General features: G+C 41.0%; 1 protein-coding gene across 1 annotated transcript in view; it reads right to left on the reverse strand.

The window, feature by feature from the left end:
• Positions 1 to 27061, reverse strand: part of LOC122815102 (protection of telomeres protein 1-like) — a 1603082-nt gene extending 1576021 nt beyond the window's left edge. The window contains exon 1 of the mRNA XM_044087343.1: positions 26838 to 27061. The gene's annotated coding sequence lies outside the window, so the exon portion shown is untranslated. The remainder of the gene's footprint in view (positions 1 to 26837) is intronic.
• Positions 27062 to 27672: the final 611 nt, after the last annotated feature.

The raw sequence follows: 27672 nt of genomic DNA on the forward strand, positions 1-27672 counted from the left end.
AAAAGAAGAAGGAAAAAGTATCAGCGAAAGCTAGCTGAGGCAAAGTAAGTAAGGTAGCTTAGGAGGATAGGGTAACAGTGGAAGAAGAAAGGGATAGGAATGAGGGGTGAAATAGGTAATATAGGGTAGAAATAGAGAACCAAAGCAAAAGATATTAATGTGAAGGGTGACAGCTCGTGGGCAGTAGCAGAGATTACAGTAATTATGCAGATGGGTTCTGAAGCAGTAAAAAAAAACAGACTAGAGGGATAGAAGGCTCAAGCTAAATAAAACGTTAGGTCAGGGAGGGATTGGAAATAGAAGAGTAAGGGTAGGGGGATTGCTGCTGGCAAGCTTGACCAGGAGCTAACAGAAAGCTTAGCAGAGTTAAAACTGTTACAAATTACGAGTCCAACATATAGGTAGACATACTTTCTTGAATCTTGAGGTAGGGGGTTGCAGAAGAAGGATTGGTGTTAGAGAGTTCTACGGGTAGTTGGCAAAAAATATAGTAGCAGAGGTAGCGGATGGAGTCCACCCAGGCAAAAACACTTACTTACATCCACTCTCAAAATCAACACCCTCAAGAACCTACGCATAATAAGTATTTACATACCCCTGGTAATGACAAACACTGCTGAAGAATTTATCTCCTGGAATCAAGCAATATCATTCAAGAAACCATAATATTAGGAGATGTGAATATTGACTGCAAAGCATGGATAATGAAAACCTTACAAATGCAATAAGCTTATACATGTTTACCGAGCTCATCTCTTCTACCAGATACAACAAATCCACCAATAAGAATTCCATCTTTGAATGGATCCTCACAAATAAATGAGACAAAGTAAACTATGCCGATACTATCCCTGACACCCTTAGTGACCACCTGCCTGTTTTTGCAATAAGAAACCATACTCATAACTAAAAACGGTATGCAGTGGTGGTGCTGCGGTAGCGTTGTCGCCTCACAGTAAGACGTCCTGTTCGATTCTCAGCTAGAGTGTCTTCTTTGTGGAGACTTGCGTGAATGGCCGTACCTTCGTTGAAGGTTGTGCGTCAGGGCCGGCAACTCGGCACGTAAAAATCTACTGCCAATCATTAGCGGACCAGAGTTCCGCTGTGGCGACCCCTAACCGGGAAAAGCTGAAAGACACAACAACAACTCATGACTAAAAACGACATCACTACAACTTTGCTGGCAATCTCTCCACCTTCAAGGACACTTTCTTCACAGACTTAAAATGAATAAACTAACATTTCTAAAAATACTAAATGAGCCTACACCCATAATGACCAAAATAATTTAATCAAACCTGGCACCTTGGCTAACAAAGGAAACTATAAAGCTCATGAAAAACAGGGATAAAGCATGGAGAACCAGGAAAAAAAATAATAAATCGAATGATGCCAATACTACTAAATCGAAAGTCCAACGTGACAAAAAAAAAAAAAAAAAAACTGTTGTATAACATTATAAACTACAAATCGTAACAACCCTAAGATATTTTGCTCTACCATCAACAAACTCCTGCATCCTGCCCAAATAACCCAACCTAGCTCCAAGACAGATGCACCATGATACTCCAATGCTAACTAATTTAACTTGCACTTCTGATGCCTCACAAACGCACGATGTTCCCCGACTAGTATAACATCTCCAGAACCCACAGCTCATTGACAAGCCTAGCATAAGTGAGTGGTTTACCTCTTTAGATATTGATAACATTTTCTTGGCAGTTAGTGGGTCCAAATAAAGGGATTCCCTGATAACTACTGTTACATGGTGGTTAAAAGAAAGGAGACATCCTCAACCTAAGTACCTGGTTACTGACTACATTTTCATTTTGTAATATTCTGTTATCTGTACATATGATAAAGAGGAGAGGTCATCTTCCAAAAGTGATGATACTATGCTTTTTATCATTTAGTTTGAGACCATTTTTAGTACTCCAAGAAGTTACTAGGCAGAGTTCTTTCTGGAGGGTTTGGGTATCACAGGGTGACTTAGAAACCACCACACAGTTTATAGCCTTCTGCAAACTTTATACGCCGCAGATCTTGGCTCTCTGCATGAAGATCCGAGAGGTAAATATCCCAAAGGAGAGGTCCCAGCACCAAGCTCTGAGGGGTGACACTGGTCATTTTCATGCGTTGTGATTAATCACCTACAATTCACACTGTGCGGTTTTGTCTTTCACCCAGTTTGCTATCCACATTATCACATATAGTCTGATTTTTTTTTTTAACATTTCAGAATAATGCCAGCATTGGCAATGAAAGTCCATGAGTTGTCCTATGTCTATGTCCCTTATTACAAGGTCTGTTGCTAACTAAAGGGAAGTCACTGTGCTGTTATCAGTCCAAATTTATACAAGCAAGTTTAGTTTTCTGTGAATACTGTTTTTTTTTTTAAATATTCTGTGAATTTATTAGGCTAGTGATGTCTTGGAGAGGAGGATTCTTGTACTTCTGGAAGAGAAATAACAGTAATTTGTGGTGAGACACAAAAGGACACATTTAAAAACTGCTATATTCACAAACTGGTCACCCATGTTTGTAAGGGGTACAGACCTTAATATATTAGACTGAACCCCAGCTTAAGTTCCAGAATTAGGGGAGTCTTGCTTTTTTCAACATTCCATTTGGAATGTGGAACTTGACCCTCCGTGGTTTCCATCTGAGGAAGGAAGCAGGCAACTCAAGTAAAGTTTGGCTTTGGTGGCATTACAGACTGCAATTAGTTCACTGCCTTTATTTTTAACACACATTTGTATTTTGAAAATGTATGCTGTTATTGTGTTTAGAAACTGGACATTTGCTTTCTGTATTTTTATCTGAGGAAGGAGAAGAAAGGATAAAGCTTGGTAGCCTGCTATGCTGGGGGGGGTTTCTGCTTAGCAGAACCTTGAACTGAAAAGCCAGAACTCCTGTGACCCTGCTGCCAAAAGTTGGTTTAGACGTTTAATATTTAAACCCTTAGTACCTGGAATTGAACACTTTGTACACAGCAGTTAACGAACTACTTCTTGGACGGCACAGTGTACCTAATAATATTTCATGCTGATGGTATTCATCTACCTGTCCTGCTGACTTATTATAAAGTCTGAAAGTGTTTATACTAAACAGACTTCAATTTCAACAACTCAGATTGTCTATTTGAGCTGACTCAGATTGTCTATTTGAGCTGTATTTGCACTTAACTTCTGTCTAGAAGAGTGTTAACATCCCATCAAAACCTACAATAGCTACCCATCAAAAAGGCTCATTTATTTCTAAGACATGGACACTGTCTCCTTACTACTTTGTTGCACTAATTTGAAATCTAAACAGGCCACTCTGCCAGGTTCATTTGTGTTCTTTTATTCAGCACCCCCAGTGCATAAACCATAGGTTGGACAGCACAGTGGTGCAGCGGTTACCATTGTTGCCTCAAAGCAAGAAGTACTCCGGTTCGATTCTCAGCTGGGGGGCCTTCTGTGTGGAGCCTGCATGTCCTCCCTGCGTTCGTGTGAGTTTCCTCCGGGTGCCCCAGTTTGCTCCCACGTTACAAAAACATGCATCTGGAGCATTTTTCTCTGGGCCACCACATTCCAAGTCGGATTTTCCCAGTAAACAAATGTTAAATAAAAATAAAAAATAAGATGCTTTATTTTTGAAGGTAGACATGGCTTATTACTGTTTCTTGTTATAGAATCAAGCTTCTAGCTCACAGCAGTTTGAGTCCTGTTGGATGAATTTTGATTTATGCAAATGTCATTTGAATCAAAACCCATCTGGCTGAAATGTGGCTTTTATATTACTTGTACAATTCAGTATATTTAAGGGTACAGTTAGGACTCGGGTTTTGGTTCCTACTTGGGTCAAGACTAAGAGTTCTGCATCTTGTATAGTGGGTGAAGAGATTTCCTGTCTAAAACACCACTGTTCCTCCTTTCTCCCTTTCTTACAAAAAAAAATAAATAAATTTTGCCTGAATCTCCTTGTGTTTTGACTGTGCTTCTCAAACATTTTGGAAATATAGAGTATATTTTAGAGCATTTACTATAACTGTATTTGCCTTAATATTGTTACAAGTCAAGTGCTCTAAGTTGCACTGCATCTGAATTGTGTGTGTGTTTTAGCTGCTTTTCTGTATAGACTTCTCTGTATATGTAGACTAGCTTCTTATTCTGCTGTGTTACTGCCTCTTAAATTGCTCATCAGTTGTGTACTTGCCTTGCTTAATTTAAAAAGTTTTAAATTGCTAATTTTGTAGAGTTTTAATTGTATTTACTGTTTACGACTACACACTCAAGTGTGTTAGCCTTTTCTGTGTTTATTTACTGTATTATTGCATTGTTTAGCCTGTTTTAACAAAAAAAAAAAAATATATATATATATATATATATATATATATATATATATATATATATATATATATATATATATATATATATATATATACACATATATATACACATATACACACACACACACACACACACACACACACACACACACACACACACACACAATCTTGTTTGCTCGTTTCCCACCTTTTCTAGCCAGTACATATCCCAGGCTTTGCTTGTCTCAGGACTTTATTTTCTGTGCTCAGAGCTATCCACACCTTGCTGTGGTAGTGGGAAGTCCTACTGCTTTCCAGTGGGAGTGGTGAACATTGTACTGCCCATCTAACACTAGAGGAGTGGTTTCCAGCTCTGAAATTGTAATTTTATTAGCCTTTTTGGGCTGATTTCCATCCCCTTTCAACTTTCTGGCTTAAAAATGCGTGTGTTTGTTCATTTTTTTGCATCGTGCAGCACCGCGGGGCTACAGTTAAGCTATTCCAGGTGCCAGAAAGTCTGCTCTTCAAAATTTTCCCTTAGAACTAGCTGGTTTCTCAGAAGTAGCACTAAAATCTGAACCCCTGTGACTAGCACTTGCTTTAGAACCTGCTGGAAAGCACTAGGAAGCCTTAAACTGATACAAGCACTCAACTCTCCTTGTCAATAAGGAGAAATTAATCGTAGGCACTAAACAGCCTATAATTGCAAAGTACCTTGCAAAGGTAAGGGAAAACAGCTCTTGTACTTTACAAAAAAAAGCACCTAAACAGGCATGTCCAAGGGTCAGCTTCTGGTGATTTCTCCTGTCCACCTGGCAAATCTGGGCATACTGGGGCAATGCGGCAGCTGCCTCATGTACACAGACAACCCTCTCCTCCTACCACCCAACACTACAACCTGCGAGAGATGCACTTACATAACCAAACTGGAAGCAAAGCTCTCTCAGGCCAAGAGGAGAAGGTTAACACCTGCATTACACCTCACACAACTCATTGCCCTTCAAAACCCACACCATCAACACCCAACACATAGCAACACTAAACCCACATATGCGGAGGCCCTTAACATTAACCTGCCCAAGCAACAAGGACCTCCGAAGCTGAAACGCAAACAAACACCAGTCTACAACCAAAGTGACACATAGCCCACAACACCAGTGTGCCACCCAACAACAGCCCCTAAGGCAAGACAATGTACCCAGCACTTTAGTCATAGGTGACTCTGTAGTCAGGCACACTGATGTCCCACTCACCAGGCTGAACAAGGAGAAAATTACAGTCAGCTGCCTGTCGGGTGCCAGGACCTGCCACATAACGCATGCACGCAAGTCACTCCACAACAAGTACAAATACGACTGTCATTGTCCATGTTGTAGTGAAGGATTTGAGACGTACCTCCCTGGACTATATGAAAAGAGACATGGAAGAGCTCTCGGATCATGTGGTCCAGGCAGGTATGATCCTAACCCTGAGTAGCATCCTGCCTTCGACCAGAATGATACCACAGTATACGGACAAAATGATTGACTTCAAGAATTGGCTAAGCTTCTGGTGTCATTCAGAGGGGATCCAGTATCTGTCTGCCTGGGAAGACATGACCGACAAACCACGATGCTTTGCCTGAGATGGTCTGCACCTGTCACCCCTGGGATTCAGGTTACTGGCTAAAGCTCTCGCTACCCCTGTAGTGCCTTTTTTAGGCAAGGTTCAAAGGACAACACCACCACCGTAACAGACACAAACATGCAAAATCTGAAGGTAATGCTACTCAATGCTAGAAGTCTAAACCTCAAAATGCACTCTCTCTCAAGGCGCTCCTAAAAAACATCAATATCTGTGCAGTAACTGAGACCTGGTTCAAGGCTCCAGAGAGCTCCCCTGCAATACCAGGCTAAAACTCTTCACACTTTTCGGCCACAAAACCAAGACCGAAATACTAAAGTTGGAGGAGTGTCCATATTCACCAAGGATATTCACACCTCCAGGCTAGTTGCCCAACAGAATGCATCTGAAATTCTCCAGGTGCAACTAACACTAGGTAAGACTGCAATCCAATTTGTAGCTTGCTACAGATCCCCCACCATGCCCCAAGATTCTCACTACACCTTTCTAAACATACTGGAAAATATTAAGATACAACCAAACACCCTAATACTGAGTGATTTGAACTACCCTGCCATTAACTGGGAAAACTACTCTGGTACCAACACCTTTTCCCAATGGTTCTTGGAATTCATAAATTCCAATGCCCTGGATTCAACTAATCCATTGTCCCACCAGGGGCTCCAATATCCTAGACCTGGTTATTACCAACATGGGAGATAGATGCTCCACACCAGTGGTCACCCCCTCATTGGTCAGGTCTGACCATAAGTAAATCACCCTTGACATCCACATCCCACCCCCCAGTAAGGAAACCTCTGTAAAATACTTCTCCAAAGCCAACTTCATGCTACTGAAGTCAGAAGTGGCAAACGTCATGACACCCATGCAGACGGGATCTGAAAGTTCGACTGCTGAATCCTACACTAAGGCACTGTATGAGCACATCCACTTGTGCGTGAATCGTGCCATCCCAAATAGAACCAAGATGCTCTCCTCCAAAAAAAGGAAGCCAATCTGGTGGTCCCCTGCTATAAACAAACTATACAACAGAAGGAAAAACTGTTGCAGATAAGAACATCCCAGGATGCAAAAAACTCTCGCCTCAGTAAGAAGCTGAGATCCCTCATAAAACCCTCAAAAGCTAGTTATGAAAATAAAATTGCTAAAGATTCCAAAGACAACCACAAGGCATTCTATAGTTATGTCAAGAATATAAATGACAATGCTCAGATCTGCTCTGAGCTACAACAGAATGGCATTAAATACTGATCCAAGGATATTGCCAATATCCTGGCAGATCGATTTAGTGCCAACTTCACCCCCCTCTCACCCCCTAAAGGGCCCATCTCAATACCAAAAGATTGCCAAATTCTAGTAATCATGGCCGCACAGGTAGAAACCACACTCTCCAAAGCTAAGAATACAGCATCCATGGGACCAGATGACATCCCAGGCTGTGTACTACATGAACTACAAAATGAACTGGCACCTCAACTAAGTGTCATGTTTAATCATAGTCTCACCTCAGGCTTCGTACTCACTGAGTGGCGCACAGCTACAGTTATCCCACTCCACAAGGAGGATCCACCTTGGATCCGGGAACTACCGTCCCATCAGTCAGACGAGCTTGATCTGCAAGGGCATGGAACGCATTATCATGGAACTTATAAACAAAGACATTGGCAACCTTCAAACACTGGACCCCACCCAGTTTGGGTTCATGAAGAGCCGATCTTGTCTCCTGAACCTGATTGACTTCTTCGAATCAGTCTCCAGAGCTGTGGACGAGGGTAAGGTGGTCCACACAGCCTATCTGGACCTCGCCAAAGCCTATAACACCATCCCCCACTCTGGAATCATAGAGCTGGGCATAAATCCCTACATCACTCGATGGGTTGCCAACTGGCTTACTGACAGAACCCAGACTGTAAAAGTAGCCGACTCCAAATCCAGCTCCTGACAAGTGACAAGTGGAGTACCTCAGGGTTCAGTCATGGGACCACTCTTGTTTGGCATCTACTTTTTTGATGTACAGGCCAACACTAAAGGACTCTGGCTAACAAAGTTTGCAGATGACTGCAAACTGGGAGCCATTACTGAATCCCCAAATGATGTGGATATTCTACAAAAGGGCCTTACAGAAACAGATGCCTGGTGCCAGAGCCATGGGCTCAAGCTTAATGCCAAGAAATGTATAGTTATCCCCTTTAGAAAAAAACATGTACCCATGAATTACCACTTAGGTGACAGTACACTAAACATCAAAAGTGTGATGAGAGACTTAGGGACACAGGTTACTGTGGTCTCACCTTCGATAACCACATCGCCACAACAGTCAGGAAATCCTTTTATGTGGCACACGTCATCACTAAGGGCTTTTCATCCAGAAAAAAGGAGGTAATTGTCCCACTGTACTCATCCCTCATTAGACCCATTATAGAGTATAACGTCCCATTTGGTATGTAGCTCACAAGACATCTGCAACAGCTGAAAAGGCTGCAGAAATACCTCACTAAAACTATCACAGGCCTAAAGCAGATGCCATATGCTGAATGTCTAAAAAAAGTCCAGCTATACTCTGTGGCATATCGTCTGCTTAGATGCGATCTCTGCTTAACATACAAGGCCATGTCAAACCCTGAGCTGTTGGACATGCTCCACTTAAAGAAATCCCAATCCCTCAGAAATCCCAATCCCTCAGAGCCACACGCTCCAGGGATCTAAACCGTGTCATCACAATGAACAAAACATGCTGGAGGGATAGGTTCCTGACTCAGAGACTCCCCCATACTCTGGAATAGAATGCCCATACATGTCTAGCAGAGCGCCTCCTTGGCCCTCTTCAAAAGGAACCTTGATGATTGGATGGGAGATAGGAAATTCACCCCAAGGATCATGTCAGTCGCCCCAGGGAAGTAAATACTGTGGGAAGAAATATCCAGGGAATTGTTATGGTTAGGCTTGTATAGGCCCTAGGGCCGACAGCCTAGTACCAACCTATGAACCTGTGGATAATTCTGTATATTGTAATGTGTTGCTATAAAAGGCAACAAGGAAGACCAATTCTACAACAACTTATATTATTCAACGATACTGCTTACCTAACATTGTCCGACACCAGAACAGCATAGAATTAGTACACAACCCAGGACTGTAAGATGATGGCCTACAACTCTCAAATGAGAACTTTCTCAGTAAAATATATTAGAAGATGTGACCTACGGAAGTAAGAACAAACTGGGAAAAGGGGGGGGGGGGCAAGTGAACCCCATACACCAGCTGAAGGAAGAAAAATAAGAGCTCTAAGTTAGCATAACACAGGTAAAGGTAGCATAACACAGATAAATCTTCAACAGATAAAGGGTTGGACTTTTTCCTTTCTGGGAAATGGATAGGCTTAAAATGTCCCACAAGGGCAGCTACACTGGTACTTGCCTATGAAGTTGGGGTTGGGGGTTGTTATAATGTTTAAAGTATTTACCTCACAGAGACAAAGTACAGCATTTGATTCTCACCTTTGAAAGCAAAATTGGTTAGTCTTAAAATGGCCTGCAAGGGAAGCTAGCCTAGTACTTATCAAAACAACCAAATATGCAACATGAGTCAGCAGAGAAACAATGGAAAAGCTATCAAGCCATAGAAAAGATGTAGCCATGTCACAGTGCAGGAGTGGAAGCACCCCCATGGACAGGAAATGTGCAAAATTGTTTTTCTAGTAGCTGAAAGTTGCTTGGATGCAGGTACGTTTCCCATGTGGAGCTAAATCAGTATGTGGCCAATTTTACATAAACAATCACATGCATTTTAGAACTGCAGCAATGCAAGCAGAAAGGAAGGAAGGCAGGAAATGAAAGACAGTCACAGCTGATCATCAACGGAAGGGTAAAGACTGATTTTGAATGCACAGCCGCAAAACAGGAGAAAAGCAGAGATGAAAACAGTTCCTTGCACCTAACTTACTCTGCCCAACAAACCAGAGCAAGGTCTTAATTCATTCCTTACTAGTAAAGGATTTACACCAACAAAACCAAGATGGCATCATGCCCAGAACACCTATTTGTCGTAGAGATTAAGGTAATGGCTTTAACAGAATGCCATTTGTATTTCATATAATACATTTTGTTTTATAATTTGAATATATACAGTGCAAACAGATAAACCAAGATATTTAGATTTGCAAAAAGGAACTTATAAATTTAACAGAATGGGCTCACATTTGAAGTACTTACATGGGCAAATGGGACTTGGTAGTCTGTATCTATATTGTGCAGAAGCAGTACAATGAAATGGAGGTGGGAGGAGTAACTGCTTAAATCTTATTTCACTTTAAGTGTAACCAGCACATGGAATTACAACTGGAAGGCAGCAAATGTTCACTTAATTCCAGTCTACGGAGCAGACACTTAATGAAAATACTGCCGAATACAGCAAGACTCATCTCCAAAACATAACTTGGAAATTAAAATGTGAACCTTCAGATAAGAATAACGTTAACATCACTCAGCAAGAGGTGAAACTGAGCCCCAAGTCTCATAATCCGGAAAAGCTACTCTTAACATGCAAGAGCTGTAAAAAGATGGAGGGGAACAATTTCAGGCACACTTTTATGCTTGGGGCAGTTAAACTGTTCACGTGTTGCAGCTATTTATAACTGTACAACCTACAATATGTTGCTCATTACAAAACTACATCTGCAGACTTCCTTACTTTTTATTGAACATTTGAGATAACAAATCATATTAAAACTATCTTACCTGCAGGACATATTTCAGAATTGTTACAGTCTGTAAGCAACTGTCAGCTCTTACATCTGTAACTGATTACTTCTAGCCTTCTTTTTTTGTGCAGATGTTGTACAGTTTCTTTTTAATAGACACACAAATTACCCAAGAGATCATTTTAATAATGCTGCACCTTTTGTTTTGGAAATTCAGTATCCAATATGACAAAAAATGTTAAAATCAACAAGCAAGCAAATTGAAAAAGAAATAGATAAATGTTTTTCACAAATCTAGTTTTAAAAGACAGCATTGAAAGAAACAATGCATCCCCATGATATGTTACACATACCTCTTTCAAGATGATAATTAAAAACTCAGGAGGTACCAGGAGAAGAAAACTTGTTTTGGTTATAGAACAACTGTTTTATTAATTATAAGTACTCTGCTGCCGTTATTTCACAGCACTACTACTTTCGGCTGTCATTTCTCTCAGACTTGTTTTACCTTAAAAATTAAATTGTAATTGTACCAATTTAAGATTTCTTTAGGAAGTTCGGAGTTGCAAAAGTTATTTGGATGTTCATAGGTAAGTACTAGGTTAGCTGCTCTGCAAGCCATTTTAAGCCTAGGCAATTTCTCTTAAAGATAAGAATCAAATCCTGTACCTCGGGTTTGCGAGGAAAGCATTTTAACCATTATGCCAACCCCTAATCCATAAATTATATTTTAAAATGAATGTGCTTTAAGTTAACAACATGATAAAGGTAAGATGCTCTTTCAGATGGGAGTTTTTATTAAAACATCCATTTCGGATTCGCGAACATTACTGCATCTTTAACTGCCCATTTTTCATACAGCAGATCTAAGACAGTGACTTTGACTTTTAGAACTGTAAAAAAAAAAAATTGCCAGGATCCCTAAAAATGTGTTTCAGAGCACTGTCTGGTTTGTTCCGTGTCTTACTTCTATGCATCGACAGTTTCTACGTACTACATGGAGATAATAAACTGATAAGTAAAACAGATGTGAAAAACTAAGCAGAAACACATTTCATGAGTAAGCAAATTGCTATTAGTCAACGAGATACAGAAAGCAGGATTGAAACTGCATAAAAGAAACAGTGACATAGTGGCAAAATGCTATTACTCAGCAAGAAACAGGATGCAGGATCGAAACTGCTTAAAACAAAAACAATGATAAAGTCGATAGCATATGTAGAAAGGCAACATAACACTCTCTTGTACAAACCATGTGAGGCTGTATACGCGGCATGCAGCAGACAGTGCGAGTAGGAAATGCTGTGGCCAGCTGCCACTACATACAGTGGAGGTACAACATATAGCAGACTGTAAAGACCACTCAACTGGTGCACAAGGCAAGTAAAAACTAGGCAAAGGGAGATAGAAGAGAGAGAAACATATTCGGAACAAAGGGAAAACAGGTTTGAGGTGGACAATGGCAAATTTCTTTTGGAGGAAGAGGTCCTCCATTTTACACAGAGAATGGAGTTAAGGGGGTACATGAGGAATAATGCAGTGGATAGTAGGTAATGGAGCCACGTAAACATACCAGAAACAGGACATACAAACAGGTGCATTTGTGCACAATCTAGAATACGGAAACCCAGAATGCAGACAAAGGCAAACAGATGGTTGTGGAGAGTGTGAAGTATGGGCAACATGCCAGCTGACAAACTGCCCAGAGAAATCTTACTAGGAACCAGAAGATGGACAACAGAACTACTGGACCTGGATGGGCGCAACCACCTCTGGTGGCCTGATGGCAAGGGTCAGCCAGTTCATCTAATCTGAAATTCGCTGGAGAAGGGTTTAATTTTCACTAAACCTGTGACACCCCACCACTGGATCAGTAATCAAGGAGACTCAGTCATCACCACTGGCATCAGTGGGGGACATACACTGCGAGGATGACAGGTACTCACACAATATTTTCAGATGCAGTTCTCTGCATCAAGTGAAATTTCTCTTAAGAGACCACAGTCAGTCTGGGTCTAGTTTCTCCTTTTCTCCAGATCCCCATTAAGACTCCCCACTGGCACAGCTATAGTGTTGTGATCCTAGCTAAGTGACCAAACCAAGAACTCCAGCAATCTCTATGGCCAACCAGGGCTTCATGTTCCTAGCCAAGACTATAAGGTAGTTGTCACCCCTTATCAGCTACTTTAAGGCCCTTAATAAAGGGTGTCCAATCTTACTGTGTAATGGTAGTTTGACCAAGAGTAAGGCTATTAGGAGTGGTACACACTGTCACCAAATAAATATGCAAGTACTCTCAGAACTTAATATCTCTAGACAGATCAGCCACAATGAAAGGTTTAAATATATTTAATAATAAATATTAAAAGAACAAGAAAATACTCAGTTTATATTTACAGTGACAGCAGAGTTCAAAATCACAGGAAATATTTAAAACAACATTGCTGGCCATTCTCAAATAAACAAAGACAAACATCTAAATTAAGCTTTGCTATATTCCTGACTATATCTAAGAGAATTACTATAACCTATAAACTTACTCAGAGCAAGGCACGTGAGTGATGAATGGATCTTCTGGTCAGGTTCAAGACAAACTACAGAATGCTGTCTCTCTCAGAGTTCTTAAATTAATATCTCAAATATTACTACAGAATGACATAATTTCTTGTCATCTGACTCTATCCCAGGTAACCCCCCCTCCACTGCTGAAAGCTAGCAGTATTCAGCATCCACCTGTGAAAATACATAGACAAGGGCTTTTCCTCAGATCTTTGACAAATGGTGGAAGTCATAAAACAATAAAACACTTCCACGACAATACAGAAAGCTCCTTAGTTTTAGACATTGTGTCTCCTTGCTGCACTGAAACTGAAAGACAACATTTTTTATGGCCTAGCCATAAGACAATTTAATTTCAGCTATTTTTCTGAAATTTTGCAAGTTATCCTCCTGTATTCTAGTTTCCCCTGTTAAAATATATACATTTAAACAGTTACAATAGTGTATGCACATTTCTGTTGTATCCATGCCTCTTCAGCAGACGTTGGTACAAACCCATCTTATATGACATACAGCTCTAATACATTTGTAACAAATACTTTATGTGAATCATGTTGATATTCACAAATTACATATTTACAAAATTCCAGATAACTGTGCTATTAGTAGGTCCCTTCGTTACATTTCTATATAAATCATGTTAATATTCACAAATTACATATAATTATTTACAAAATTCCAGCTAGCTGTGCTGGCAGTACCTCCTTTGTCAAAGAACCAGTAAGTCAAAACCTGGTGAAGCACCACTTCCACCACCAGCATTAACTCTGGCTGAGCTAGGAAAGGCAAATGGCGCGGGGAAATACCTGCAAGCGAGTAGCTATAAACACCCTCTCACCCCCCAGGCACTTCTAGCACCAGAAGGGAGTGATAAAGGGGAAAGTGGCATCAGTGATGATGAGTTATGGCTGGTACATGATGTAAATCCACCAACCCTGCTGTGGCCCAAGTCTCTGCTATGTCCGGTAGCAGCTGATGAGGGTTTCATCTCTCTCCACCTGTGTCAAAACGCACAAGGTACATACAAGTTATCACATAAAGGTGTAAGAGAGCTGCATTCAACACTGCAAAGCAAGCAGAAGACTGAGATGGTGCCCAAACCTCAATATATATATATATATATATATATATATATATATATATATATATATATATTACCACCACCATGTGCAATCAAGACGGGGTGCTCACCAGTGGCAGCTGGTGACTTCAAATCACAGGGGGGCTGCAGGAGATAGCTGAATGGGTGGGGTCAAGGGGAGGGGTGTGGTCAACCAGAAAGGGGAGGAGCTATGCACAAAACCACAAAAAACTAACTTTAATTAAATACGCTGCCCTGGGTGGCAAACCATCATTATGAAAGTCCAATCAAGACAAAAATAAGTGTAGAAGAATAAAAATATTTCAATGCATTGGCTGCATGACAGCTTACTTAATATCTAGATGGAAACAAAAGGTTGTGAGGAATGAAAAAATAAATTACTTTTTAAATACATTACTGGAATGCCAGTCAAAATCAAGTATAAGAAAAACCAGAAGCACTCAACTCAAACCACTTCTCCTTGCACTGCAGTTCTAATTATAATATATTCAGCTTTATTAAAGTACCAAGTAACATGCTGAAAGTAGAAATCTATGTGATGCCCCCACTTGTAAAAATGTTTCTTATCCAAAAAAGACCTGCTGCCTGACAACTTGTTTCATGGGGAAAACATGATAAAAGTAAAAAATGAAAAGCAAACAAGAAACAAGCTCAAGATACATTGCTTAAAGGATTACTGTACAGCTTATGGACCACACATGATTGGCATTCTGTTTAGTTTACGGGTAAAGTCTGTAGAGATGACAGGAAGTCTCCAACAAGTGTAATGAGCTTTTTAAAATAATGGAATCCTGTCCTTTAATACCCAAGGCTTATACATTATCTAGTCAAGTATTCTCTGCATTGCAACAACAGAAAGGCTTTCAGTGTTGGCAATTCTTTAACAGTATGCTTATTAAAGCTTACTTGCGTCTTACGATCTCAGACAAGCTTACCTTATGGTCATTAAAGCATTGCTACTTAAACACAGAGCAACAGGCACTTTGAGTAATAAGCATAAATCAACAGTACAAAAATATGACAGAAACCAGACAATTCTGCAAAATCAAGGACAGATGAAAAGCCACTGTAGTACTTATGCAGTGTGTCCTCCCCATCCAAGGTAGATACAACTACTCCTTGCCTTGCTTGGACACATCCAGAGTCACTACGTGGGGGAGTGGGGTGCAACAAGCATGTCACAATTTGAAATTTATCTGGCTGACTGTGATGGCCCTGACACATTTGTCATACCTCTCAACCTCAAGAGCAAGAAATCTGGACAAAGCCATACACAGAAGTGGGACAAAGGCCCAAAAATAAGGACAATTTTTAAATATTGCTCTAATAAACTTAGAAAGATAATAGAATAGGTCTTGCATTAGTATGAATTTTCTGAAGGGTATAAAATCTGAAACTCAAATGTCTGTCATTTTCTAACTTCGGTCTTTAGTGATTTGTCACTAATTTGCCAAAAAACACAACTTTATGAAAAATGGACCAAAAATGTGATGCAAAAATATAAAATAGACACACAATACAGCTGCTACCTGCCAAAGAAGGGACACTTTAATATTAGTACTGCTACCTTGAGCAGCTGACAAAATAAAATAATCTACATGCATTTCACGTAATCTATAACTTTGATTATTACAGTTATTTCTTAATTGTAAACCCTCCATGTTTTCTTCCAAAATTGCTATTTTGCGGAGGGATTATTAGGGGGGAAGAGCAACATTTTGAGCCAAAAATTGGGGACAGTTGAGAGGTTGGCTATGCCTAATTCTATAAAGCAATTTATTTGCATGTACCTCTCAACCTGTTAATGCAGTAAATCTGAACAAGGCCAAATATATTGGGGGCACATATAAACAGTACTAAAAATTGCTCTTGTATAAATTGAGACAGTTGATAGAACAGCAACAGCAACATGCATTTTTCTGAAGGTTATGAAGTCTGAAACTTATTATTTAGTGACTTAATTCCTAAATGATTTGCCAGAAAACTACAAATTTTATGAAGAACAAACCAAAAATAAGAAGCAAAAATCTATTCATTCTTTGAAAATCTGGACAGTTGGGAGGTATAGTTCAGCTGGGCCTGTCTGAGTTTGCTGCCCTTCCCCCCTGACAAAATAATGGTTGAATGGAGCCTCTGCAGCCATTCCAACGAACCATTACTTGGCTATTTCACTCCATTTACCATAAACACTAATGTGCATACTGCTTTACTTCTATGATGAGTTGGACTTCATTTGAAAGTTTTATTTTGTATTTTACAGCACAAACACTAAGTCATCTGTTAAACAAAGCAATGCAGTCTCACAATGAAAACTTAGCATTAAAACTTCTCTGCCCTAGAAACTCACATTCATTGAAACAGCATTGAAACCCACATTCAAAGAAAATACATTTTGCCAGTGGCAGATAAAGATTAATTTTGGGCAGTTTTCAAATCATAGGCCCCTTGCATATGAAACATACATGTGCTCTTTGATACACCTTCCTCATTGTACTAAAATTATATTCCTTGTACAATACAGTACACTTGTTAGAGGGTGTTTTAAATTTGTTTTGAACATTTTTCCAGTAACAAACCATATGCACCCATAATGGCAAAACTGCCCAGTTGAGACCATTTATCATAAAAAAGTCTACTCAGACTTCCACAGTCCACCATTATTAGTAAATATACACAATTCTACAGTCCACCATTATTAGTAAATATGCACAATTCCACAGTCCACCATTATTAGTAAATATGCACAATTCTACAGTCCACCATTATCAGTAAATATGCACAATTCTACAGTCCATTATCAGTAAATATGCACAATCTCTGAAGTAAGTCATCTAAATAATTCCACATTAAAGAAATCTGTAACTAATGAAGCGGTTGCTGCTAGCAATCACCTTTATATTTCATGGTTTCATCTACAAATAAAGTGTCTGTTGCCCTTGAGGAATAAATTGCCTATGTTTCATTAAAAAATGATAAGCTAGTAATATTGCAATAGGGAATGGATGGCAAACTGATAACAGGTTCAGAGTACTAGGTATCTTCACCAAAAAGGACTGCAGCATCCACCCCCTTTACTACAGTACAGTATCAGCAATGCATCTACCTACTGTGGGAGTAGAACCCACAGCCTTCTGCATCAAAAGCAAGTACACTACCGGTTGTGTTATTAACAATGCAAGCAAACTCAGCATAAGCATCACTAAACTTTTGTTCCCCTGCAGCTCTCAGCTTCTTGTAAAATCTACTTGACACTCAGCTGTATCTCTGAACTTTGTAGCACAAGAAATCTGGAAAAAGCCAAAATTGAGGGGGGGCAAAAGACCAAAAAATAGGGACACATTTTAAACATTGCTTGCATAATATTGGAAAGTTGCTAGAATAAAATGCTGTGTTACCACCATACATTTCACTGCCAAGCATTGAACCCAGGACCCTGTGCAAAACAGTCAGAGCAACATACCACTATAACAAATCAATCATTTATTTTATGAAAAAGGAAGACTTAAACTTAAATGGCTGCATTCAGTGAATTCAGTTCTCACCATAGCCGTCAACATCTTAGCACAAAACACCTGAACAAAGCCAATAATGGGGGAATACAGCCCCCAAACGTATTCAGTGAATTCAGTTCTCACCGTAGCGCTCAACCTCTTAGCAAAAACACAGACAAAGCCAGTAATGCAGGAATACAGCCCCCAAACATATTCAGTGAGTTCAGTTATCACCATAGCTCTCAACCTTGGCATAAAAAACCTGGATGAAGCCAATAATGGGGGAATACAGTCCCAAAAATAGGGACAAATTTCAAATATCCATCTTATAAACTTACAAACTTGCTATAATAATAATAGGTTTTGTGTTACCATGTACTTTCTGAAGAATATAAAGTCTGAAATTCCAGTGCTTGTCATTTTTATTTATTTAACATTTGTTAACCAGGAAAGTCTGATCTGAAACAAAAGCCAATTTTTGGCAGAGGAAGAAAGACTCCAGACATGTCTTTGTAAGATGAGAGGACACTAGAGCAAACCCACACAAACACAGGGAGGACAGGCAAACTCCACATAGAAGGCACCTCAGCCATGAACTGAACCAGAGAATTTCTTGCTGTGAGGCAACAACACAAAGCACTGCACCTCTGCACCATCCATAATTAGGATTAACTAAATGCTTAGCAACAGTGGGATCAACTAAAGCTATAGCTGCTGGGTTGGGTTTGGGTATGGTATATAACATTTTAAAAGGCAGAGGAACTTTATATACCCTATCTGCCTTTTTAGGAACAGCTGACTGACTATGAAGAAATTTGCAGGCAGTAATGCATACATCCTCTTATGCACACTCATACATATATATGTACATTAAGGTAAGTATACAAGGTATATTTATATTTATATCTATATGTACATGTGTATGTGTGTGTGAGTATGTATCTTTGTATAAATGTGTATACATATATATATATATATATATATATATATAAATATACGTGTGTGTGTGTGTGTGTGTATGTGTGTGCGCGCGCGTGTGTGTGTATGCGAGTGTGTGTGAGTGTGTATGTGTGCGAGTGTGTGTGTGAGCGAGTGTGCGTGTGAGCCAGTGTGCACGTGAGTGCACGTGTGTGGGTGTGTTTGTGTAAGTCTGTACATGCATGTATATGTATGCACATATAAATGTGTGTCTGTGTGTGCATATATGCATAACATAGACTGTAGACTTTCTTAGCCAGATATGTAGCACCCCAGTGCATAATTATCATTAATACACAGTATACAAAATGCAGTCACCATTTTTCAGTATGCATTTTCCATGTTACACAAATGGCAAAAAGACACTTGGGTATTCAGCTATGTTCTTTCTAAAGTGGGCACACCCAATCAGATGCTTGTTTGCTGTAGCATATTTAACATTGTGCATTTCTGCAGCTCTGTATCAGTGCTAATATACTTGATTAGGGAATAATAATTAAAGATTAAAGAGTAGCTAGGAGCCACAACAGTTTCTACTAAGAGTACATTACTTTTCTCATTTTGCATAATGGCATAATGTGAATTGCTGTCATAATTCACAATATCCCCTATGTATACATCTATACCAGGATCAGTAGTCTGTAATAACATGTTAGAGTTTGCTCTTTGTCAGTAAATGTAGAATCAGCCAAGCAGATGCCTTTGTTTGCATGCATTCAAAAGGACAAAGCATATTTATGGAAAGTATTCCTTATTTACCATTGATCACTATTGTGAGTCTCTTTCACATGGATCGTTGCCAAGAAAACACTTAACCATTACTCTCTAATAACGTAACAGCGACCTCAGTCACATTGTATATTACGTTCACTGAATATTGATCCTGCTTATGCATTTCACTGTTACTCTCCTGTACCACTTGCAGAGATTGTTGTCAAGAAATAATTTTTCATGTATTTTTTCATTTTTTTTTTGCATACCCGATGGAATGTAGTAATATCTTACGATAGAATATTAAACTCCATTAGTAATGACGCTATGCGTCTTAGCCATAGCATGATGCAGTGTCCTATTTAAGTCAGTCATGAGGTATGATTCATGAAGATGTTTGAGTTGATGACTTAACTATGTCATATGGAGAGCACAGGGGCTGCATTATTCATAAATGTCACTCTGCAATCCGTAATGATAGACAGTAAGCAATTTAAGTGATTAATCCAATTTGCTGTGTCATTCCTTACAGCACAGCAGAATTCTAATAAGCCTCCTATTGTGCTGGAAAGACACTACTAAAATTCCCTTTATTTTAATTTTTTGAACCCCCAAATGTACCCATTCTAGATGATAATCTGGCTAAGTACTCCAGTACTGTGATCCATGGCTGGGACCGCCATAGTCTGTAGGCTGACTGGAAGTGGACCTGGAAATGTGGAACAAAGCTTCTTGCAGCATCATATATGTTGTTGCATCTGTGAGAGATATTTTTTTTTTCTTATGTAGCTCTAACATCATGTGCATCATTGCAAATAACAGTAGATATCACCACCCTACTACCTAATGCGGAATGATAACAGCAATCTATCTTGCAGTTATGGCATGTTGCCATCCCTGGAAGAGTGTCAGAGATCAGAAGGAAATCCCATCTTCTCCTTCCCAGAATGAGCTTGCTGGCAAAACGTCATTTCTTCCAACCCAAACCCTCACTGGATCCTCTAATGCTTGTGCTATGAATTGATCTTAGGTCATCTGTGTCCCAAACAGGGCTCCGTTCCTCTATACCATAGAGCTGGGTACCCCCAGCTCATAAGTGGAAACAGTCTCATAGTCCCAGAGCTGAAGTCATAACACTGCAGTATGCAGCTAAGCACTTCAACTCCTATGCCCCTAAGGTACCTCAATGAAATAATAAGTCATTGGACAATTTATTTCATGTTCAGTAGCACAAGTATGTAGACTGCATGCCCTTAAGCATTTTATAAATGTGTGACCCCGCTTTGCATGCTCCAAGGTACACAAGACAGATGAAAAGTACAGTTTTGTACCTACCATAAATGTAGATGTTCGAGGATATCCATTGCTGCAGTCCTGACATATGGGTATTCCGCTGTCCACCATCGGCCCGAATACCAAAGGGCTAGAATCTGGCGTTGGTCATGGCGCTCGAGGCTGACATCAGTATGTGCCAGTACAAATGCGCATGACCGACGCCATACCCTCAGTCTTTCTTGCCTCAGACGTCAGAATGCAAAAAATACCACCCAAAACCCAAACCTAAATAAGGGGGTAGGAGGGAAATTTGGACTGCAGCAATGGATATCCTCGAACATCTACATTTATGGTAGGTACAAAACTGTACTATGTTCTTCGTCTACCATTGCTGCAGTCCTGACATATGGGTAGAATCCCAGAGCAACGGAAAACAGGGAGGATGGCCAACTAAATAGAAGTAGGAGCTGCTAACATGCCCTGTAGAATAGCAGTGGCAAACCCAGCCCTAGACCTAGAATAAAGAGGTAAATGATCATGCTTAGTAAATGTATGTACAGAACTCCAAGTAGCTGCCTCCAAAATGTCCTTAGCAGCTACCCCTCTCAAAAAAGCAGTAGAGGTGGCCGTAGCTCTAGTAGAGTGAGGCCTGATCCCAGCAGGAACATCTTTCCCATGATGAGAATAACAAAAAGCAATACAATGGCCAATCCACTTGGAGATAGTGTGTTTTGAAATAGCTTTCCCTTGTGAAGTCAAAGCAAAAGAAACAAACAACCGTTGAGATCTTCTGAACACTTTGGTTCTGCTCAAATGATATCTTAAATGCCTATGCACATCCAAAGAATGCAAAACTTCCACCCCTTTATTTTGGGGTCAGCATGAAAAGTAGGCAAATGTATAGATTGGTTCAGTGCCACATTTGAAATTACTTTAGGCATAAAAGTAGGATTAGTACGTAAGGAAACTCTGTCATTGTGAAAAATCAGAAATGGTTCTACTGCCATGAGGGCCTGTAATTCAGAGACCTTTCGAGTAGAAGTAACAGCCAACAAAAAAGCAGTCTTCCAAGACAACAGCTTCAACTCAGCTGTAGCTGCAGGTGCAAATGGAGGCAGAGTCAGCTTCTCCAAACAAAAGTAAGATCCCAGGCTGGAGTGGGAGCTCTTCTCGGGGGTCTTATATTCTTTGCCCCTCTAAGAAACTGTTTAACCAATGGATGAGAAAACAAAGGAGGGTCACATTCATAGTGAGCAGAAATAGCTGCAGCATGCACTTTAACAGAAGAGAAAGACAATCCCTTGTCTAACAAAACAGTCAAATATTGCAAAATACAACTCAAGTTAGGCAATTTAACATCAAAGCCGTGAGCTGCACTCCAAAGAAAAAATCTCTACCATTTATCAGCATAAACTTTCCGAGTAGTAGGACGCCTGGCTTCCAAAAGAACATCCAAAACTTGTTGTGGAAGCTGCAGGCCTTCCTTCCTCAAAACTGAATTCTCCAGGCTGTCAGGTAAAGAGACTGCACACTGATATTGAGAAAATGATTGTCCTCCTGAGTCAATAAGTGAGGAATCTGTGGTAATGGCCAAGGTGTCCCAAGAATTAAACTCCTTAAGAGAGGGTACCAATGTAGTCGAGGCCAATCTGGTGCTATCAGACTCATGCGAGGCATTTCCCTCCTGACTTTCAACAATACCTTTGGAAGAAGAGGCAAAGGAGGAAAGGCATACACGCGCAGGTTTCTCCAGCTGAAGGATAGTGCATCTATTTTCCAGGCTTTCGGATGAAATAGCCTTGTGCAAAACTTCGGCAGTTGATAATTCAGAGGAGAAGCGAACAGATCTATGTCTGGAGTTCCCCAAGCCATGGTCAACTGCAGAAACACCTGATGATCCATCTACCATTCGCGAGGATCCACAATCTGTCTGCTCAGAACATCTGCTAAAGAATTTTGTGCTCCTGGCAGAAACTGTGCTCGAACAGTGATGTGCAGTTTTAAAGCAGTTTCCCATACTAGCATTGCTTGTCTGCACAATGGATAAGAATGGGTACCCCCTTGCTTGTTGATGTACCACATGACTGTTGTGTTGTCTGTTCGAATCAACACCAGTCCTGATTGAAGTAGGCTCTTGAATGCTTCCAAAGCAAATTGAACTGCCAGCATCTCTTTCATGTTGATATGTAAATGAAGTAGCTCCAGGGGCCAAAGGTCTTGAATCCATTTTCCTTTGAGATGAGCTCCCCAGGCCGACTCCGAGGCGTCTGTCGTTAATATCTGACATGCCTCTGGCTGGGTCACAGAGAGTCCCTTGTTTAGGTGACATTCCTGAGCCCACCACAGAAATTCTTTTTGTATGCAAGGGAGAATCTGAATGACAGTGTCCAAATCGTGGCTGTGTTGAGTCCACACGCTTTTGAGATACCATTGTAACTTCCTCATATGCAGTTTGGCATTGGGAAGCACTAGAATACAAGATGCCATGAACCCTAAGGCTTGAAGGACTGTCCTTGCAGTCAGCCTGGACATTACTGAAAGCTGTTGGAAGTATTGATGAAGATGTCTTTGTTTGTCCAGGGTAAGAAATGCCATCTGGGTTGCTGTATTCAGTCTCACACCCAGAAAACACATCTCTTGTGAGGGTACTAGACTGGACTTTATTTCGTTCACAGAATACCCTAGGCATCTTAAAACTGTCATTACATAGTGAAGATGTTGAAGAAGTTCTTGCTTGCCTTGAGCCAGAAACAAACAGTCGTCCAGAGAAGGATAAATTTGAATTCCTTGTAGTCTGAAAAAGCAATTACTGGAGCCAGGACTTTTGTGAATACCCTGGCGCAGTAGACAAGCCAAAGGGCAATGCAGAGAACTGACAATGCAAATTCCCATTCCGAAATCTCAGGAACTTCCTGGAACTGGGCCCGATAGGAATGTGAAGATAGGCCTCTGTGAGCCTTGCCCAGCATAGGCAGCAACTGCTGCAACGTTAACATCTTAAACTTTGGAATTTCCAAAAAGGTGTTTAGAATGGACAAATCCAGAATTGGTCTCCAAGTATTTACTTCCTTTGGCACTAAGAAAAGACGGGAATAAAACCCTGTGCCTCCTTCAGCAGAAGGTACTTCCTGTATTGCCCTCCACTGAAGCAGAGAAGAAATTTTTTGCCCGTGCCTCCAGTCTTTGCTGATGAGGCACATCTGGCATACCTTTGAAAGGAGGGAAAGTGTGGAAATAAAATTTGTAGCCTCGATTTACAATGTCCAATTCCCATTTGTCCTGGGTAACCAAATGCCAATACTTTGCGAAAAGTCCCAGATTTCCTCCTAGAGGAGCTGCCAGCATGGCAGAGTCCGGCAGCTGAAGACGCAGGTCATTGAGTTTGTTTCCGAAAGGACTGACCCCTGCCCTCCCCAGCAGAAGGGGTAAAAGAACCCAAAGTCCTAGGAGTAGCAGGGCCCTGAGAGGAAGCTCTACCCCTACCTCGCCTAGACCTTCCCCTAGACTGATAATCCGAAGAGGGAAAAGACCACCCTTTAGTAGGCCAATTCCAACTGAACTTAGGGGGCTGAACCTGTAAACAATCCTTAACTGTCTGCATAGACTTAGCCTTTTCCCCATTTCTTCAAAACTGATTCAACCGGAGGGCCAAAAGAACATCAGACTGCAAAGGAGCATCCATAATCCGAGCCTTAACATGCTCTGACAATGTCTGAACTTTTAACCAGGCATGCCTGCGAAGAACTGAACTAGTAGCAGCCACCCTGGAAGAAGCCTGTAAAGCATCAAAACCATATTGCAAAGAATGCTTACCAACTTGTTCTGAAACATGCACTAAATCCTGAAGCTCTTTACATTCAACACCTTCAGATAAAGCATCAACTTTACATTTCAATTGGCCCAGCAAATAATTTTGACAATGTAAAGCTCTCATAGCTAAAGTGGAAGAGGTATACAACTTCTTACCCCACCTATCCAGAGCTCTAGCATCCTTGTCCAAAGGAACTGGATTCTTAACCACAGCAGCCCTGACACCGTTGGGGCCTTGAGTAATGGTGTCTGGGTCAGCCCTAGGACCCTTGTATAAATACTAGTGAGCTTCCGGTACCCTGCAGTATCTATCTGGTTTAGCAGGGGCAGGAGGCAAAGAGTCAGGGTTAAGAGAAGCCTCAGAAAAAACATCCTGAACAACATCCAATACAGGGGGAATAGCCAAAGGCCTATGCTGAGGCAAAAACAAGAATTCTCTAAGCTTTTTACGAGAATCAGAATAATCCTGGCCTTCCCATTTAAAATGCTCCCCATGGAATGCAAGGTTGCAGAAAAAGAAAAATCTTCAGGAGGGGACGCAGAGGGAGGAGAATCCTCAGCCTCTGAATCAGAGTAGGGAGGGAAATCCTGGAGCTCTTCCACAGAAGAATCAGAGTCATTGGAAGACTGATCCAGACTCTCTATCCCTGGCTCTACCCTGGGCCTTTTCTCAGGGGGAGGCATAGAACCCCTAATTAAAGTAATCAAATCCTCCGCCACCTTTAACATGTGCCTTCTAGGTGCTGGACCCTGTGGACAGACACCAGCAGGGGCAGATTTAGATTTAGAAAGGCTTTTACTATGAGAAGGGGGGAGGGAACCACCGACACATGAGAAGCCCCTTCAGCCTGGCCTACAACAGGAGAAGCCACTTCCTGAAGTAGCAAAGGCTCCCCTTGAGACTCTGCTAAACTGTCAGAAGGAGCCGTTGAAGTAGTCGGTGGCTCTACCGAACCGGTGTCCGCAATGGACTCATCTTGTTTGGACCGCAAAGGATTACTCTTTGCGTTTTTTAGCCGAACTGGGCGGAGAATCCGACGGCATGTTATAATTGCACCGTTTACCAAACACTAGCCTAGCACAGTCCAAGCAACGTTTAATAGTGCGCTTATCAAAGGCAGCACAAAAGCGACACCTAACAACGCCGTGCTCAGGCCCTAAACAAGGAATACAGAGTAAATGGTAACCCCTATGAGGAATCTGTTTCCCACAAGAAATACAGTTAGTAACTTTTTCTGACATCCGGTAATACTGAGGCAAGAAAAAGACAAAAGTGTCCCCAACGGGGTACTCAGCCCAGCTTGGTCTCCGGTCTGAAACTCGAAAACCGACAATTCCAAAAAGCCGAACGGCACTTGCAAACACTGCTTCTGCTTAGGACCACGCGGCAAGAAAGACTGAGGGTATGGCGTCGGTCATGCGCATTTGTACTGGCACATACTGATGTCAGCCTCGAGCGCCATGACCAACGCCAGATTCTAGCCCTTTGGTATTCGGGCCGATGGTGGACAGCGGAATACCCATATGTCAGGACTGCAGCAATGGTAGACGAAGAACATCCTCTGCAAGAACCTGGGACACCACACTAACCATGCAGCAACAAAGTAAGTTTATATACCATCTGTAAACCACATCAGCATGCCACAACACAGCCATCATTTTAGATCCATGCAAACAAGGCCTTATGTGGATATAGTGAGGCAGTATAAGGCATACATTAAATTCTGAATCACCTCAGTCTCATCAATGGTGTCATAATACTGATATTAATCCTACTCTGTCCACATTTATATTAATGCATTTCTTGTGAAGCCTATCATTAATATTTTTACACTTTTAGTTTGAGCAATGAGGCTTTAAAAGATAACTAAAATGTTCACTATCAGCTTTTTAATATTGCTAACATAGTACCAAAAAAGATTACCTCTATTGTTGTAATCAATGTAATTGAGTAAAAGAAAGAATAAAACAGCAACAGATACAGTTTGTAAACCAGTTTAAGCAGGTCACTTGAAGTGGGCTCAACATGTGGAAAGAACATTCATGTACTGCAATGCAAGGCAGACAGTGGGATTTTTTTTGATGTAGTAACCAAATTTCTATATGTATTCATACAGGCTATACTGTGTTTTCTGTGTTTACTGTGCGCACACACACACACACTTCCCTAAACAATAAACACACCACGACATTCACACACTTCCCTAAATAAACACACCAGGACATTCATTCACACACTTCCCTACCATTCTAGAATAACATAAATAACACACTTACCTGTCATTGCTACCCATTCCCCATAACGTTAATCCAAATGCCCGCGCAATACTCCATAGTCCCGCGAGATTCCCACGATCCCAACCCTACTCCACAGTCCCGACGCTGACTGCTGCTGCTGCAGTCCGGTCCCGACGCGTTCTCTCAGCGAGTCTGTGCACCTTAAAAGTGCACAGACGTCTCCTATGTTCCCCTACCTGGCTTGCCGGGCTGCCGCGAGCATGCGCAGTAGACTCGCAGTAGTCTGGCCTACTGCGCATGCGCGGAGTCCGCGAATTTTAAAAATATTTTTTTTCTTTCTTTTTTTTTTTTTTTTTGGTTGAGGGGGCTGCAGTCCGATAGCACGGGCCGCCCCTGGTGCTCACGATTTTACAAAGAAGCTGTACTATCCCAGGTACATGCACTGAAGCAGAGGCATCCACTCTCCAGCATGCACTTCAGCAGAAGCATAAAATGGTGGCCAGAGAGGCACACAGGCACATCCATGCATCCTGCCCCATAACACACCACTGTGCCAAAAAGCAGGCAACCTGGTACATCCTGCCATCTATCAGATAAAATAAACTTTATCAGGCTTGCTACTTTGAAAGGCAAACAACTTTCAAATTATAATATGAAATGCAATGGAAATGACAGACACTTACAATAACTATTCAGGGCATTCCTGCTTCCCATGTCCAGGGATGTTCAAGGCAGTGGTGCTGTAAGGTGTCATACTGATGCCTGCATTGCTGAGTGGTATGAGGGATAGCAGTAACTCTGCTAAAATGGATTGCCAGATTACACCAGGTATCCACCGTATGAACTGGACATGCATAAGATCCCAACAGCCACT

Source organism: Protopterus annectens, chromosome 11.part0 (assembly GCF_019279795.1).
Source record: "Protopterus annectens isolate FY-2018-M chromosome 11.part0, PAN1.0, whole genome shotgun sequence".
NCBI lineage: Eukaryota > Metazoa > Chordata > Ceratodontiformes > Protopteridae > Protopterus > Protopterus annectens.